Here is a 19,055-nt window from a genome sequence, read left to right as displayed (position 1 = left end):
GTTGCGTGTCACGAAAGCATTGATACGGCAAAAACTGCCATCTCGCCGTCCTGATAGGTGGGATACAGCGACACACCACGATACGTCGTCACAGGCGTGTCCTATAGTATCCCATGTTTTTTGAATTAAAAAAAAACACAAGGACACGGCATGTTTGTTTAGTTTTTTTTGGAGAAATGCATGTTTTTTTAGGATTTTTTTTTGGAGAAATGCATGTTTTTTCAGGTGAAACGAGGACACGGCTGGCATACGTGCGTGATAGGCTAGGGATACGGCTCGGCCCATATAGAAAACCTATCCGAGGGGGTCGCACGTACGCTCTCCACAAACGGAGGTGCTTCCAGCAGCAGCGAACGCGCTGCCTCTTCCTAGATCTCCGCCGCCGCCGCCGCCGCCTGGGCTCAATGCCGTCACTGCCGCTGGACTCGACACCACCTCCGCCTCCTGGACTGGACTGGCGACCTCTGTCTCCAGCATCCTCTCCTCCAGACGGCAGGTAACCTCAAACCCATCATCCTCTCATGTCTTCATCTCTGATTTGGAGTTCATCCATCGAGTTGCCGGCTGCTGCGCTCGGCTACTCGTTTGATTGAATGCTTGTGAGGGAGCCATCGGCTTGTGCAGTAGAATTGGTCAAGAGCTGTATGTTATCGCTTTGTGATTTGGAGATTAAGTGGTACTCTGGGGTGTCTGTGTTCTACTACTATGTACAGTACTAGTTTCTTGTGCGTCAGGTGTGAACTTAGTGGACCGCATCACAATAATATTGCATGCACTGGATCAAGTGGAATTATTCTATAAATTTTAAAGATGCCATGTTTCGTAAACAAGTGCTTATACTGATGAATTAGATTGTGTTCATCTGGTTTTAGGTGCCCTGTACTTATAAGACGCCCTGTTCTGTAAACAGGCGCCTGATTATCTAACCAGGAACACATGATTTGAATATTGGCAGCTAACTACGATGGCAGCTAATTTAGGGCGTAAGGCGTAAAATACACTGTCGTTGCTATCTCGACGCCTAGTAGAAATCTGTTTCTAGGTTCTGCATGCCATTCATGATCAGTGTATGTACAGACAGGCATGCACCTCACCTGGCCAGACTGTCCAGTGACACAACTTAGAATTAGGATTCACACACATGAGCTAGCTATGCATTTCTCAACTTATTGTTCTGTTAGTAACACTAGTACTTATCCCTGTTAAGCAGGACCCGATTGAATAATGTCAAAAGCCCGAAAGGCCTGCGGTGGACATTGTCATTACCTGAAGATAGCTGACTGAATACTGTGACATCTCCTGGAACATCAAACAGTGGGTGCATGCTTTTGTGGAATCTCGTGGAAATTTACTAGGTGTACTGTACTCAGTTTTTGCAAGCTCTCCCCAGATTTACAATGAGTCTGTTGTGGGTGGCTCACAGATCTTGTGTCCGGCTGCTCACTTGACTGAATACTTGCGCTGTTGCTGCTTTCTACCCAATACCCATGAATAATTGCTGCTTGGCTGCTTGTTGTTCCCACTTCCCAGTCAATTAGCAATTTCAGAATTAAATTAATTGGGCATGCAATTGATTTAGCGCAATCAATGTTGTATATATGTGTATTTCTAGATCGTCTAGTGATAATAATCTGGTACAGATTCGGTCTAGCCTAGCACATATATTTTAGGAAAGTAAGTATCACAGATTCAGCGTAGCCAGCACATATCTTTCAAGTAGGCAAGTATCACAGATTCAGGCTAGCCCGGTGCATACCTTTCAGGAACATAAGTATCTTGTAGAAAGTTTGTATCATTACTTTGAGTTCCTTTGATGAGTTTACTCTTCTACTCAATATACTTATGTGCTCATGTCATTCCATGAATTAATGCAGAGGCAATGTTGGAGAAGATGGTGTCCCAGATCACATAACAGAGATTGTGCAGAGCACTATGGATATCTACTTTACTGACAGAGAATTTAGGCGTAATACATAGTGCTTTTTCTGGTAAGGGTTCTGCAGGCCGTACAACAATATGCATATCTACTTTACTGACAGGGAAATTAGGTGTAATACATAGTGCTTTTCCTGGTAAGGGTTCTGCAGGCCGTACAACAGTAGATGTAAGATCATTTTGGTGTAGTATATCCCAATTATCACTATGAAAATACAGCAGATGCTTGTCTGTCCATTTCCACTTTAATTCTTGTATTTCTCGTATCTCAATCTCATCTGCTAGTTTGATATAATCCAATGGGTGATAGCATCACTGTTTACCAAGTACCCATCCTGGTTACTTTGTTATTTAGGTAAATGTAAGATACCATGACCTTTTACCAAGTACCTGTCCTTACATTATGTGCAAAATAGATTATACATTAAATTCCAAATCTGTTGAATATTTGTTTATACTGCATGCTTATAGTTTGTAGCTTGTGGCTGTACATCTATTTCTATGTCGAGTTATTTATCATTCTACTCTTACAGAATGTTTGCGGGGAGCTCGGTTAGTGTCGATGCCTCAAGGGTTTATGAATAACAGTTCAATGTTGCTTAAAGGCATTGTAATGCTGGCTACTGGTTTCCAGGTATATGTTTATGTAGTCATATGGACGCGCTCATTGATAATTCATATAGAATTTTTATATTCTTTATAACTTTGCCATGGATGAACCTATTCTAGATAATGAGGAGTTAGCAAGGGGAGTTTCTGATTGCAGAGAATTGGTGATGCTTTTGCTTCAGGATACTTAATTGCATGGCCTTGAGCTTTTGTAAGTTAAAGTATTTTTTCTTTCATATTTCGAATTTATATTTGTATACATTTAATCACATAACTGTAAGGTTTAATTTTCTTCTACAGATTCAAAAGAAGGATAATTGAGTTGCAGCTGAATTCTTTGGCTGGATCAAGCAGCAAAGAAGATTTTACTTAGCAATACCTGTAGTTTACATTGATAGATTGAAAAATGTAATATCATTCCCAAGATCTTTTTCTTTGGTCGAATTGATGCATCTGCTATGGTGTAATATTCTACATAGTTGTGTTCTCTATAGTCAAATTGATATGAATGATATTTTGTTGCACCAATAATATTGGTATTTGTTTATTGTAATGCATATGTATCCTACACTCTTCTATATAATAAATATATTGATATTTTTAATTTGTGTATGTGTTGTCCTTCAATTTCTCTATCTTTTTTTATGGTGCCAAGCAACATAATAAATAATAATAACTACCTATTTGAGCAATTGCATTGATTTTATATTAAATAAATGTATATTACATAAATGGGTACCTAATTTTGTGGTTAATAATTAAAAATATATTAATTATGTCGCCATACTAATATAGTAGTGTTACTGATGGTGTTACTATAGCTATAGATATGTTACTAGGTGATTGACAACTATAGATTATAGTGTTATGATATTTTGATATTGTTTTACAAGTTGTGTTACTACAGGTAGAAAAACATGTTACCACAATGTTCTATATCTACAAAAATATGTTACTAGGGTGTTACTATAGTTGCAAAAATGTGTTACCAGCACGTTTGGTAACACATAATATGCATGTTACTATAACATAAATGTAACACAATTTTTAATCTATTGTAACACCTACTATATGTGACAACGGACACCTCTTAGTAACACGGTCTAATGGAACACATTCAAAATGTGTTACTACTTGGGCTAGTAACACTGTTTTGGGCCTGTAGTAACATAACACCGTGTTACAAAAGCTCTGTCCTGTTGTAGTGTGATTTCTGCACCTATTGTTCAGCCACCTGATTATGCTGTAGGTGCTATTCTAGGATAAAGAGTTGATAAGAAATTAAATGTTATTCAATATGCTAGTAAAACTCTAGACAGTGCCCAGAGAAATTATGCTAGTACTGAAAAAGAATTCTTAGCAGTTGTATTTGCTTGTGATAAGTTCAGACCTTATATTGTTGATTCTAAAGTAACTATCCACACTGATTACGCTGCTATTAAATATCTTATGGAAAAGAAAGATGCTAAACCTAGGCTTATTAGATGGGTTCTCTTGCTACAAGAATTTGATTTGCATATTATTGATAGAAAAGGAGCTGAGAACCCCGTTGCAGACAACTTGTCTAGGTTAGAGAATGTTCTTGATGATCCACTACCTATTGATGATAGCTTTCCTGATGAACAATTAGCTGTCATAAATGCTTCTCGTACTACTCCATGGTATGCTGATTATGCTAATTACATTGTTGCTAAATTTATACCACCTAGTTTCACATACTAGCAAAAGAAAAAAAATCTATGATTTAAGACATTACTTCTGGGATGACCCACATCTTTATAAAGAATGAGTAGATGGTGTCATTAGACGTTGTATACCTGAGCATGAACAGGAACAGATCCTACGCAAGTGTCACTCCGAAGCTTATGGAGGGAACCACGCTGGAGATAGAACTGGACATAAGGTATTACAATCCGGTTTTTATTGGCCTACTCTCTTCAAAGATGCCCGTAAGTTTGTCTTGTCTTGTGATGAATGTCAAAGAATTGGTAATATTAGTAGACGTCAAGAAATGCCCATGAATTATTCACTTGTTATTGAACCATTTGATGTTTGGGGCTTTGATTACATGGGACCGTTTCCTTCCTCTAATGGGTATACACATATCTTAGTTGTTGTTGATTACGTTACTAAGTAGGTAGAAGCTATTCCAACTAGTAGTGCTGATCATAACACCTCTATTAAGATGCTTAAAAAAGTTATTTTTTGTAACATCCCCAAAATTCTAAATTTTGGAATGTTATAATAAATTTATAGATTTGATTGATTGTTTGATTGTTGTGTGATTGATTGACTGAAATTGAGTGAAATTCGAAACTGTTTGAAAGTTAAATGAGATGGAATAAAAGGACTTTCCCAAACTTTCATTTTTGCTTTTATGCTCTCCGTGAATTCAAATTCTTTTCACCACAAAACCCTGGAGAGAAGATGACATGACTTCTTCCATTTATTTAAATGAAACGGGGTGTTTGAAAATATTTGAATTTCATTTGGGAAAATATTTCCAATTATGAAACTTTATGCAACTCAATGATTTTCACAAGAGAAGATAAAATGACTTCTTCAAATTTTATGAAATATGAGTTGGGAGTTTAAAAAGGATCAAATTTAAAGTCCTTTTGGATTTCAATTTGGAGTTAATTGGGTTTTATTCAAATTATTTTTCTCCAAAAGAAAATATACGGAAAATAGTGTAACATGATTCCCTACAATAGAAAATTGGAGAAAAATAAAGTTGAAATTATTTTGGTATTTTTAAAATGACTTTTATTTGATTTTATTAGAGCAGTAGCACTCTTTGCTTTATTTGAATTTGTGCCGATTATATTTGACTCTTGAAAAATGTTCAGCTTGTAGGAAATCTTTTTCTGAAAATTTTGATATATTATATGCCTATAGTATTTTTATTTATTTAAGGTTTTCTTTATTTTCTTTGCGCTATTTTTTTAAAGAAGCTTTCCCCACGTCAGGCCGAGCCAACCGGCCCAACCCAGCGCCAGGCCGGCCCAATCGCGCTGATCCCCGACCTCCCGTCGAACTCCCACGCCCGCACGGCATCTCCGCCGCCGTACGCCGCCCGGACTCCCACCGCCGCCTCGTCCTTGCCCCTCCTCCACGCCAGCAGCCGCCCTCCCCTCCTTTAAATAGCGCGGCCCCGGGCCCTTCCTCTCTGCTCGCGCCTCCGCGCATCTCACCGCCGCCGGCTCTACCGCTCGCGTAACCGCGCTCGCTGCCGCTGTCCGCTCCGCCCTGCCGCTAGCTGCTGCTGCCGTCGCCGCCGTGCGCCGCCGCCGTCGCCTCGCGCCGTAGCCGCCGCCCCGCGCCGCCTCGCCGGAGCCCGCCGATCCCCCGCTGCCGCCGGTTTTTCGTCGAAAACCACCCGAACGGTAAAAAAAACCCGCTAAAACCTGCTTCGGTTTTCTTTAATTAGTTTGGTTTTATTTTTTTAGATCGGTTTATTTATTAGGTTTAGTTATTTAACGAACGTTCGTTCGTTTAGATCGGTAGCGAACGATTTCCGTTCGTTAGGTTCTGTTAGTGAGCGTTCGCTCGATAGATTTTTCTTTTTCTTTTTAATTTCGGCCAGGGACCTATCTGTGATGATTTTATTTACAGATTAGTCCCTGATTTTCAAGCGATCACAACTTTTTGCCCGTTTATCCAAATTCAACGAAACCAACGCCCACATCTTCGTTATGATCCCCTCTATCCAGATAAACAACTTAAACATATTTTTGAAAGTTTTAAAATTTGAATTCAAACAGATTGTATTTAAACTTCTTTTGATCATAACTTGAGTTTTATAACTCCGATTTAGTTGATTCTTTTTGCTTATCAAAGCTCTTGACATAAACTTTCTGATAACGCAAAATTCATATAATTTTGGTACTGTTAGAAATTGTTTTATGTTGCAAGAGTTATTTGCTTGGTTTTGATGTTTTCCGAATCGTATTTTTCGTTCTTTCCGATCCTTTGAGTGATTGCTGATGTGTGGTTACTATTGCTTGCTCACGATAGATTGACCGGAGTGTGACGAGTAGAACTATCAAGAGTTTTGAGTGCGAATCATCTTCATCAACAGTACATGCAAGTTCACACTTTGATCATATCCCTTTCATACCCAGTTTTTGTTCATTAGTTTCACCCTCGAACACTGCATGGTTAGGACTTGATAACATGTGGGTATTGGGAAGTAGATGATGAGGTAGGAACCTATTGCCCTGCATTCAAACCTTGGGAGTTACTTCTATGTTATGCTTATATTGCCATGCTATGCTCGTAGACATGGATTGGGTTTTGAGAGTATTCCATGACAGATGTGAGGTTGTTTAATTAATGGTTAACTTAAGGTGGCAACTTTAATACACATCTGGGTGGATTGAGGCACCTGGGGAATCCAGTGTTGCCTGTATTTTTGGAAATCCCGGGGTACCGTGTGATTCTCCTATGGACTGCCACCCAGGCTCAAAGGGATCATAAGATTATTCATGCTAGAAACTTCCATGTGCAGCCACATGCCATTATGGGCTCTGGCATAGTTGAGTAAGCTGTGGGAAATCTTTGCATGATGGGCTAGCGGATGTAGGGGATTGCAGGTGTACAGGCCTATCTATCGGTTAAGGGGACCACTTCGGAAAGACTTTGTCTCAGTCATCCGTTTCTCAAACATCATGTAGTGCGAGAAAACCAACGGAGGAGATAGAGTCTTGTGGGGAAAAGTGCACAAACCTCTGCAGAGTGTACAAACTAATCATGATTAGCCGTGTCCCCGGTTATGAATATCTTGAGTATCTGGTTCTTGGATTATCATGTTGATCTCATCACTTCATAATTAATTTGTTGGGTTGTTAATGATTACTTTTAATTGGGATTGAGAGGGGGTTTACCTTCTCAATATTTTCAACCAACTTTGTAGTTAAATAAATTATATTCCTTTTCAGTAGGGAAAAATTGGCTTTTCGCAAAAACATTATAACCATAGAGCTTTTCCACCAGCCATATATGCATGTAGTGATAGTCTTTATTCATCATAATCCTATGGTGTGAATTTGCCAGTACATTCAATGTACTGACCCTTTGTGGCTGCAACGTCTCATGTTGCAGGAATCTTACGACAAGTGGTATGTTAGGGTTACGATTTCTACACTCAACTTTGCCGTTCGTGTTGATGGGAATCCATAACCTTGTTGTTACTTCCGCTATTTGGATTGAGGTAATAGTATTTTACGTTATTTTATACATGTGATTTACCTCTGTTATAAATCCTCGAGTACTGTGTGTGTCAGCATACCAATCCAGGGATGACACTTAAGCACAGAGACTTGACCGTCTGAGGTCGGGTCGCTCCAAGATGGTATCAGAGCACATGTTGATTGTAGGACGTGACCCCTAGAAACTGGCAAGCCCATAGGAAAGATTTTCCTCTATAACGTTCTTTTCAAAAAAGATCTTTTACCTCTCCTCTCTTCTGAGCTTATTCAAATATTCCCTTTAAGTGAGACCATACCCCTTTTCCCTTTGGACCACTCGAAGATTCGACGGATGAGACCACTTCAAGAAGTACAAGTTATCGGACAACTAAGACCATTCGGAATGAAGAGGATTTTACCATACATTATAACAATGTAAACTGCAACGGTTGAAGACTCCGAAGACTAGGAGAATTTGAAGGCTCTGAAGAATCCCCAGATTTGTATGACCTAGGAAGGCTACCCTTATGGAACTTGGCAGACTAAGGAAGCTGTCAATACCCGAGATCAAGGTGTGTTGGAGAAAGACCTGAACATGGAGCATTAGAACTCAAAGTTCTGTCAAGGAAACCCCAAGGCAGGAGATATCAACTATGGAATGATAGCTCATGGCAAAGACATGGGCATAAACACGGCTATCCATGATGTTATCGCCCGCTTATGCTATTGTCACCATGCTGAGTTAAGCATGCATTTCTTCGGAAGGATTGGATGACAAAAGGGGGCTAATGGAGCAACTATCAGTAAGAGATGAAGTTTTAAACTTAGCTGGTGTATCACCAGGATTTGGAGTAATACATCAAGAAGTTTAGGGTGGATCTGCAGGAAGCCGTATTTGACGAGGAAGCAGTTCATGAAGAACACGGGACCCAGAAGCTGAAAGTAGCCAAGCTGGAGGAGCAAAACCTCGAGATACCGGAGATTCGTCAGGAACTGAAGGACAGTAGGATCATGGTTCATGCCAAGGAGGTTGAAACCCAGAAGTTTGGAACGCAGCTCCAAAATATTAAAGGATGTCACGAATGACTTCGCGTCAACAGAGATTGTAACGCCCACGATGCGGCTATATCTCCCACGTGTCGAGGCACGACTTAGAGGCATAACCGCATTGTGGTTTAGTCGCAAGAAGGGCCATCTTCACACAATCCCATGTAATGAACAAGAATGGGATAAAGAGTTGGCTTACAATCGCCACTTCACACAATACATAAATAAATCATACACCAATCAGAGTACACACATAGACCGACTACGGTCAAAGCCAAAAGAAAAGAAGATAACCCAACTGCTAGATCCCTGATCGTCCCAACTGGGCACCACTACTGAACAACATGAAAAGAAACATAGTAACGACCAAGGTCCTTGTCGAACTCCCACTTGAGCTCGGTTGCATCACCTGCACTGGTATCGTCGGCACCTGCAACTGTTTGGAAGTATCTGTGAGCCACGAGGACTCAACAATCTCACACCCGCGAGATCAAGACTATTTAAGCTAAAAGGGAGGATGGGGCAATGAGGTGGAGCTGCAGCAAGCACTAAGCATATTAAAAATGGTGGCTAACATACGCAAATGAGAGCGAGAAGAGAAGCAACGGAACGGTCGTCAACTAGTAATGATCAAGAAGTGATCCTGAACTCCTACTTACGGCAAACATAACCCAAAAACTGTGTTCACTTCCCGGACTCCGCCGAAAAGAGACCATCACGGCTACACACGCGGTTGATGCGTTTTAATTTCGGTCAAGTGTCAAGTTCTCTACAACCGGATATTAACAAATTCCCATCTGCCACATAACCGCGGGCACGGCTCTCGAAAGTTTATACCCTGCAGGGGTGTCCCAACTTAGCCCATTATAAGCTCTCACGGTCAACGAAGGATATTCCTTCTCCCGGGAAGACCCGATCAGTCTCGGAATCCCGGTTTACAAGACATTTCGACAATGGTAAAACAAGACCAGCAAAGCCGCCCGATGTGCCGACAAATCCCGATAGGAGCTGCACATATCTCGTTCTCAGGGCAACACCAGATGAGACTAGCTACGAGTAAAACCAGCCCTCAAGTTTCCCCTAGGTGGCCCCGCAGGCAGCTCAGTTCGGACCAACTCTTGAAGGAGCACTGGCCCAGGGGGGGGGTCTAAAATAAAGATGACCCTTGAGTCTGCAGAACCCAAGGGAAAAGGGGATAGGTGGTAGCAAATGGTAAAACCAAGGTTGGGCCTTGCTGGAGGAGTTTTATTCAAAGCGAACTGTCAAGGGGGTCCCATAAATCACCCAACCGCGTAAGGAACGCAAAGTCAAGGAACATAACACCGGTATGATGGAAACTAGGGCGGCAAGAGTGGGACAAATCACCAGGCATAAGGCCGAGCCTTCCACCCTTTACCAAGTATATAGATGCATTAATTAAAATAAGATATATTGTGATATCCCAACATAAACATGTTCCAACATGGAGCAATCTTCAACTTCACCTGCAACTAACAATGCTATAAGAGGGGCTGAGCAAAAGCGGTAACATAGCCAAACAACGGTTTGCTAGGAAGGGTGACAAAGGTTAGAGGTTCATGGCAATTTGGGAGGCTTGATAAGAAAGTGGTAGGTAGCGCGGCATAGCAATAGAGCGAACACCTAGCAAGCAAAGATAGAAGTGATTTCGAGGGTATGGTCATCTTGCCTGAGATCCCGCAAGGAAGAAGAACGAGTCCATGAAGAGGACAAACGGACGTAGTCGAACGAATCCTCACAACTCCAGAACGAAACCGAAGCTAACGAGAGAAGCAACCCGGAAAGAAAACATAGTAAACAACCAACACATACACATGGCATGATGCACCAACAATTATGATGCATGTCCGGTTTAAATATGCATGGCATGGCAAAGTGCAACAAACAATACTACAAATTAAGTGGAGCTCAATATGCAACGAGTTGCATATTGAAGAAACACCACATCAATTATTTAGTTCTCTCTCGGTTATGTACCCAAGAATATTAAATGTTGATTAACATGGCAAGAGGTGAAGCATAAGTAAACTAACTATTTAGGCAAGTTTAAATGAGGCCGGAACAACAAATAACAATTCTGGAAAATCCTCATGTCCATATTTTAGATTTGGTACTGTTCTGCCCTAAACACAATTTTAATGTTGTTAAACAGAAAAATAAAGTGCACCAAGTTAAACTAGGCATTTTTCTACCCCATTTACATATAAAGTTTATCAAAATCCAAGCTACGGTTATTTAGTTATGAATTAAAGCATTTTAGCATGTTATTTGAGCAAATTTAATAAAACAGCATTTTAAACATTTCAAACATGGATGCAAGCAGCATATTATGAAACTAGAACAAATTCAGAGCATTTTACATGTATAGATCATTTTAATCCGATGCACGGTTGTGAAGTTATTATATGCATGAAGTTCAAGGGTTTTTCTGCAAATCTGTTTTCTCAGCATTAATAGGAAAAATCGCAGACAGAGAAAAAACAACACTGGGCTGAAACTGACTGGCCCAATGGTGCACAGGAGAGGGGCGGACTGGGCCGCGCGGGGACGTCGCTGGCGACGCGGTCAACGCGCGAGGCAGAGGAGGCGCATGTCCCTGTCGCCCGAAGCAGAGGCGAGGCAAAAGGCAGGGGCGAGGTCGACACGGCGACGCTGGGGCTCCGGCAAGCGACGGGGAGGCCTGCGGGAGGTGGGACGAGCCGGACGACGTGGACTCCGTCGAAGGGCGCGATCGGTGGAGCCCTTGGGAAATGGACGAGCTCCTAGGCGACGACGACGGCAAGGCCGCCGGAGGCCTGGGTCGGAGCGGAGGAGAGGCCGGGGAAGCTCCGTGGCGACGGCGGTGAGCTTCCGAGGGGCGCGGCTGGGATGAGCGGGCGCTCGCTGGATGTGTCGTCCTCCTCGCGCAGTAGAAGAAGGGGAGGCCAGCAGGGTCCTGGACGGCGACGCGGACGACGTTCTCCGGCGAGATGGTGGCGAGCGGGAAGCAGAGGGGGGTCAACGCGGGACCGAAAAATTCTCTTATCTCCTGGACGAGGTCGAGGCGAAGGCAGGGAGGAGGAGCTCGGCCTGGGGCTCCTCGGGCACGAGGTTCAGGCGGGGATGGACACGGGCGACGCGGACGAGGCGAAGGCCTCCGGCGAAGAAGCTCCAGGCGGCGGCGCAGCAAGATCGGGGACACGAGCGTCCATGGCGTCGGGTCCCTGCTAGAGAAGGGAGAGGCGAGAGAGATTAGAGAGATTGAGAGAGAGAGGAGCACGGGGAGCAAAAGAAGAGAAGGCAGGGAAGAAAAAGGAGTGGGACGAGGTCTGCGGCATGACCTGCTGTTGCTGTTATCGCCGGCGGCATGGACGCGCAAGGCGGCGGGGAGGCACTGGTGCTCACGATTCACTCGGGATCGAGCAGAGGTGGGAAGAGGAGGCACGGCCTCGGGCGTCCTCGAGCATGCCGGCAGGCGACGAGGCAAGGCGGTTGGTGCGGTGCTGTCGAAGGACAACGGGGCTGCTCCGGGCGCCTGAGTGGTGGTAGCCACGGCCAGGAGCGTGAGGACGGAGACGGGGCCGGATGGGTGGATCGAGGGGAGGAGGCTGGCTGCGAGGGGATTTGGGCAGGAGGGTGGCTGCAGCGATCTGGTTGGGTGGAGGTGGATCGGGAGGGATCCCGAGGAAGATGCGGGAGAGAGTGGCGGCGGCGGCTATGAGGATCCCTAGAAATTAGGGATTTGGTCTCGGTTTAGACTATATATAGCGAGTGGGTTAGGTTAGGGAATATTTGGTCCGTCCGATCGTAATTGGGCGGTCGAGAATAAGTAGGCTAGAGCGTCCAATTGAGAAAACAGAGATGTTTTGTAGATGTTAGGGGATGATCCGGACCCAACGGTAACGATAGTCCGGTTCGGGTTCGAGGAAGTTTCGGACGCGCGAGAGGGGTCTATGCACTGCACAAGGAGGGGTTAGGCGATCACGGTCAAGAGGGAAGCGAAAATTCGATAGGTCTGAAACGGTCAACGAAAGCAAGGGGGGCGCGGCAATTACTAGGGGATGCAAGTTTGAAGACAATGACGACAACAGAGTGCCGATGCAATGCGAATGATGCGACGATGAATGCAACAACAACAACAACAATAAAACACATGACAACAACGAAAAACATGGAAGGCGTTTGAAGCGTCGGTCTCGGGGCGTCACAGAGATGATCTGGCAAAAGAACTTGAGAATGACAAGCATGATCGGAAGAAGCCATCGGAGACATGAACAAGACTTGAAGAGTTTGGCGACATTGACCTTTAGAAGACCAAACCCCTGTTATATACCTACGTTAGATGCGATGATTGTGAGCTGTCACTTGTTTTTTTTCAACAGCCACAATAAAATCTGTCTTTTCAAAACTTTTCTTTGTATTGTGTGCATCCCTCTCGATCTCTCTTATCTCACCCCAAAACCCTTGGATCCCAAAAGATGACGAATGGAGATGGACGAGTATTTCCGAGATTCATGACACAACCGGAGGTAGCACACTGGATACGGAACATGGAAGATCGCATGAAGGAGCACGGTATTGAAGGAGAGTATATGGTTCCATACACCCTACGAAAGATCACTCAAGGTGCTGCAAAATGGCGAGAGATGCATCAAGCCATACAAGGATGGAATGGAACCAATGCTTGGGATGAATTCAAGACGATTCTACTAAGGTCCCGTCTTACCGAGAGCCATATGAACCTAAAGAGAAGAAGCCTTGTGCATGTAAGATTTGTGGAGAGGGACACACCCATAAAGAACACAAGGATGAATGCCCTAATTGTGAAGGAAGTCACCCAACTGAAGAATGCCCAACTAGGCAGATCACTTGTTTCTTGTGTGAAGGGACTACCCACTACCCTGCTCAGTGTCACATTTACCCCATGGTACAAAGAACCATCCAGCAGAAGAAAGAAGCAATGAAAGGAGCCCTCACGGAAGTTCTAGACGAAGCAGTGTTGAAGAAAGAGTTGGAGGACACACCCGAAGAAGACCCAATTAAACCCTGCACCAAGTCATGCTATTCATGTGGAGAAGAAGGACACATCTCCCAGAATTGTTTGAATGGGGATCTAGTAGAATTCCCGACAGAGGAAGTAGAGTATGACCCATAGGAAATAGAAGCCCTGATTGGAACGGAAAAATCCAGAAAGAGAAGTAGATTGGATTTCAGGAAGGATCTGAGTCATATCACCTGTTACAGGTGCCAGGGTTTAGGTCATTACGCCTATAAATGTCGACAGAAGAAGCCAAGAGCCCAAAGGGCGGACACCATCCCCAAGAATCCTAAAGACTTATCGGAAGTTATGTGTTTACGCTGCCAGGAAACAGGACACTATGCAAATAAATGTCCCGACAAGATGAAAGCTGGAGCTAAGTAGTTGAGAATTTAATATTGGTAATAAGCGTAGTAGGAAGCAATTTTTTGAGGATATGGAGTGATTTATTGAATGGAAGTTTGAGATATTGTAATGAATTCATGAAAGCAATAAAGTTCTTATGTCATGAGTTCATACGCTAAATTTTTATGAGTTGTTACTCTATGAAGAAGATTTTGACCATTTTCGAGGATATGAGAAATATGGTCTATGGAAGATTTGTGCATTTTAAGGGTGGTAGTAACTGTGAGGACCCTTGACCCATGGAAAGGAGAATGATATACCACGAAGTGGATTTTGGACAAAATAAGGAGACTTGTCTCGATATGTGGGGTATCCCCAAGAGTATGAAGAGATGAAGTACTATTGGATAAAGGAGGTATGATGTTGGAAATATGGAGCAATGACAACTCCATGATGAGTTTGAGTAATCACGTCTTAGTTTGGAACCAACAGAACGAAGAGAGACAATACAATTGGATGGATTTTAAGTATGCTAGGAAGCTGGAAGTTGGATGTTGGATTAAAGATCAGTTGCCCCGAGGATGAGTTCAAGGTTTACAAGTGATCAGATGGGCCATAACCCACAGGCCCTAGGACCTTCCAAGAAGCAAGCACACTCTTGCTGAAGGAAAAACCCTGGAGGAAGTTACGATTTTATCGATAGACGATCTTATAGGAGTAACGCAAAACCTGAGAGTTGTGAAGGAACGATAGATGTTTTTTTGGCTTGCAGAATCTATGGGTTTATCCGAACCTAGTTCGTCGACAAGAGAAATTCTGCAATGCTTGTGAGGATGACCGAGTGTTAGAATGCGAGATTCACTAAACCGTATACAAGGTAATGATTTGGGTGCGGGATGGATTGATCACCATACCGACTTACTCTTATTGTTCCCTTTGCTATATGGGATGGTAAATCTGAGTGACTTGCCTATAGTAGACATACGACGATATTAAACCTTGTTTAAACCTTAGAATGGTATAAGTATTTTTCCCTTGTACAAGGCAGCTGTTGCCAACCGTAGGTTATACGGTGAGGATCAACCCAGACCCATTTTCTGCAGGAAAAACCATAATTGGATGACCACCATGAGATATCGATAGTTTATTAGTATTGGCGCCAGACCCGTCAGCTAAGAAGACCCAATCTCGGAATAACCTTACCAAGATGAAAGGACAGAACAATTGCGGTAAAGGTTATGCCACTACCGGAAGAGCCCAGAGAATTTGAGAAGACCCCGACCCTAACCTATTTCTTTCTAGCCTCTCCGAATCTCGAGGACGAGATTCATTTTAAGGGTGGTAGGTTTGTAACATCCCCAAAATTCTAAATTTTGGAATGTTATAATAAATAGATAGATTTGATTGATTGTTTGATTGTTGTGTGATTGATTAACTGAAATTGAGTGAAATTGAAACTGTTTGAAAGTTAAATGAGAGGGAATAAAAGGACTTTCCCAAACTTTCATTTTTGCTTTTATGCTCTCCGTGATTAAAATTCTTTTCACCACAAAACCCTGGAGAGAAGATGACATGACTTCTTCCATTTATTTAAATGAAACGGGGTGTTTGAAAATATTTGAATTTCATTTGGGAAAATATTTCCAATTCTGAAACTTTATGCAACTCAGTGATTTTCACGAGAGAAGATAAAATGACTTCTTCAAATTTTATGAAATATGGGTTGGGAGTTTAAAAAGGATCAAATTTGAAGTCCTTTTGGAAATTATTTTCAATTTGGAGTTAATTGGGTTTTATTCAAATTATTTTTAGCCAAAAATAAAATATACGGAAAATAGGGTAACATGATTCCCTACAATAGAAAATTGGAGAAAAATAAATTTTAAATTATTTTGGTATTTTTAAAATGACTTTTATTTGATTTTATTAGAGCAGTAGCACTCTTTGCTTTATTTGAGTTTGTGCCGATTTTATTTGACTCTAGAAAAATGTTCAGCTTTAAGGAAATCTTTTTTTGAAAATTTTGATATATTATATGCCTATAGTATTTTTATTTATTTAAGGTTTTATTTATTTTCTTTGCGCTGTTTTTTTAAAAAAGCTTTCCCCGCGCCAGGAAGAGCCAACCGGCCCAACCCAGCGCCAGGCCTCCCAAATCGCGCTCGTCCCCGACCTCCCGTCGAACTCCCACGCCCGCATGGCATCTCCGCCGTACGCCGCCCGGACTCCCACCGCTGCCTCGTCCTTGCCCCTCCTCCACGCCAGCAGCTGCCCCTCCCCTCCTTTAAATAGCGCGGCCCCGGGCCCTTCCTCTCTGCTCACGCCGCCTCGCCTCCACGCATCTCACCGCCGCCGGCTCTGCCGTTCGCGTAGCCGCGCTCGCGGCCGCTGTCCGCTCCGCCCCGCCACTAGCTGCTGCTGCCATCGCCGCCGTGCGCCGCCGCCGTCGCCTCGCGCCGAAGGCGCCGCCCCGCGCCGCCTCGCCGGAGCCCGCCGATCCGCCCCTGCCGCCGGAAACCGTCGCCGCCGGTTTTTCATCGAAAACCGCCCGAACGGGAAAAAAAACCCGCTAAAACCCGCTTCGGTTTTCTTTAATTAGTTCGGTTTTATTTTTTTAGATCGGTTTATTTATTAGGTTTAGTTATTTAACGAACGTTTGTTCGTTTAGATCGGTAGCAAACTATTTCCGTTCGTTAGGTTCTGTTAGCGAGCGTTCGCTCGATAGATTTTTCTTTTTCTTTTTAACTTCGGCCAGGGACCTATCTGTGATGATTTTTTTACAGATTAGTCCCTGATTTTCAAGTGATCACAACTTTTTGCCCGTTTATCCAAATTCAACGAAACCAACGCCCACATCTTCGTTATGATCCCCTCTATCCAGATAAACAACTTAAACATATTTTTGGAAGTTTTAAATTTTGAATTCAAACAGATTGTATTTAAACTTCTTTTGATCATAACTTGAGTTTTATAACTCTGATTTAGTTGATTCTTTTTTCTTATCAAAGCTCTTGACCTAAACTTTCTGATAAGGCCAAATTCGTATAATTTTGGTACTATTAGATATTTTTTATGTTGCAAGAGTTATTTGCTTGGTTTTGATGTTTTCCGAATCGTATTTTTCGTTCTTTCCGATCCTTTGAGTGATTGCTTATGTGTGGTTACTATTGCTTGCTCACGATAGATTGACCGGAGTGTGACGAGTAGAACTATCAAGAGTTTTGAGTGTGAATCATAGGGCTGGGCGTTTGGTTCCCCCAAACCATCCGGTGCGGTTCCTCGGTCTTTGTAAAATTTTGGTTCTGACAAATCAGTGACCGATCGCTCAACAAGAAATCATCGAACCGAGGTTCCGGTGCACCGAGTAATCGGTTCGGTCATCGGTTCTGACCGAACACTACCAAAAATTTACAACAGTACTAGTAGGAATCTCTACTGTGCGTTCAGTATACTGACTAATGTCAGTACTCAGTACCTAGTGTAGTCTGTAGGGATCAAGCACTGTACTGTAGGCTGTAGGGATCAAGCACTGTAGGTTATAGCACTGCGTGCTAGTCTAGTCTCCTCGGCCAACTCATATAGTACTGTAGGATCCCATCTCAGAATTTGAGATAGAGAAATAAATCAGGAATACAAGGATCGAGACAGGGGACTTGCACTTGCAGCAGCGTCATGCGGGCGTGCTATTCAACAGGATGGTGGCGCGACGACCAACCCCCGTCAGCGAGACTGCCTCGCTAGGTGTGCATCCATGCGTGGGTCAGGTTCACGATGCGGTCGCGGGATTAGTACTAGCGCAATTAGTGGTTGGGAGCTTGGGACAGAGAGGAAATCGAGAAACAGTAGTTCGGTCAGGCATATGGGCCGGGACTCTTTTTTCTCGGTGTTCGGTTGCCCGAGGGTTAAAGCCGAATCCACCGAACCAATTTCGGGTTTCCAAACATGCAGACCGATCTTGCGACCGAAGTTTTTGGTTTCGGTGGGTTCGGCTTCGGTGTCGGTTATTTCGGTTCGGGAAATCAGTTTTCGGGTTATATGCCCACCCTAGTGAATCATCTTCATCAACAGTACATGCAAGTTCACACTTTGATCATATCCCTTTCATACCCAGTTTTTATGCATTAGTTTCACCCTCGAACACTGCATGGTTAGGACTTGATAACATGTGGGTATTGGGAAGTAGATGATGAGGTAGGTGAAGGAAATATGCCCTAGAGGCAATAATAAAGTATTATATATTTCCTTATATCATGATAAATGTTTATTATTCATGGTAGAATTGTATTAACCCGAAACATAATACATGTGTGAATACATAGACAAACAGAGTGTCACTAGTATGCCTCTACTTCACTAGCTCGTTAATCAAAGATGGTTATGTTTCCTAGCCATAGACATGAGTTGTCATTTGATTAACGAGATCACCTCATTAGGAGAATGACGTGATTGACTTGACCCATTCCGTTAGCTTAGCACCCGATCGTTTAGTATGTTGCTATTGCTTTCTTCATGACTTATACATGTTCCTCTGACTATGAGATTATGCAACTCCCGTTTACCGGAGGAACACTTTGTGTGCTACCAAATGTCACAACGTAAATGGGTGATTATAAAGGTGCTCTACAGGTGTCTCCAAAGGTACTTGTTGGGTTGACGTATTTCGAGATTAGGATTTGTCACTCCGATTGTCGGAGAGGTATCTCTGGGCCCACTCGGTAATGCACATCACTATAAGCCTTGCAAGCATTGTGACTAATGAGTTAGTTGCGGGATGATGTGTTACGGAACGAGTAAAGAGACTTGCCGGTAACGAGATTGAACTAGATATCGAGATACCGACGATCAAATCTCGGGCAAGTAACATACCGGTGGCAAAGGGAACAACGTATGTTGTT

At 43.1% G+C, this 19,055-nt stretch overlaps 1 long non-coding RNA gene across 2 annotated transcripts; it reads left to right on the top strand.

Moving 5' to 3' along the window:
- Positions 1-329: 329 nt before the first annotated feature.
- On the top strand, positions 330-3,056 carry LOC123100158 (uncharacterized). 2 transcript variants are annotated; one of them, XR_006448369.1, is made up of 6 exons: positions 330-496; positions 1,211-1,314; positions 1,875-1,988; positions 2,469-2,569; positions 2,665-2,755; positions 2,845-3,056. It is a non-coding gene; the product is annotated as an uncharacterized lncRNA (long non-coding RNA). The 2 variants fall into 2 exon arrangements; XR_006448370.1 differs by lacking the exon at positions 1,211-1,314.
- The last annotated feature ends 15,999 nt before the right edge of the window (positions 3,057-19,055 follow it).

The sequence above is a fragment of the Triticum aestivum genome, chromosome 4D (genome assembly GCF_018294505.1).
Source record: "Triticum aestivum cultivar Chinese Spring chromosome 4D, IWGSC CS RefSeq v2.1, whole genome shotgun sequence".
In the NCBI taxonomy this organism is placed as follows: domain Eukaryota; kingdom Viridiplantae; phylum Streptophyta; class Magnoliopsida; order Poales; family Poaceae; genus Triticum; species Triticum aestivum.
The sequence above is the reverse complement of the archived record's forward strand: the minus strand, read 5'-3'. Positions and strand labels throughout refer to the sequence as shown.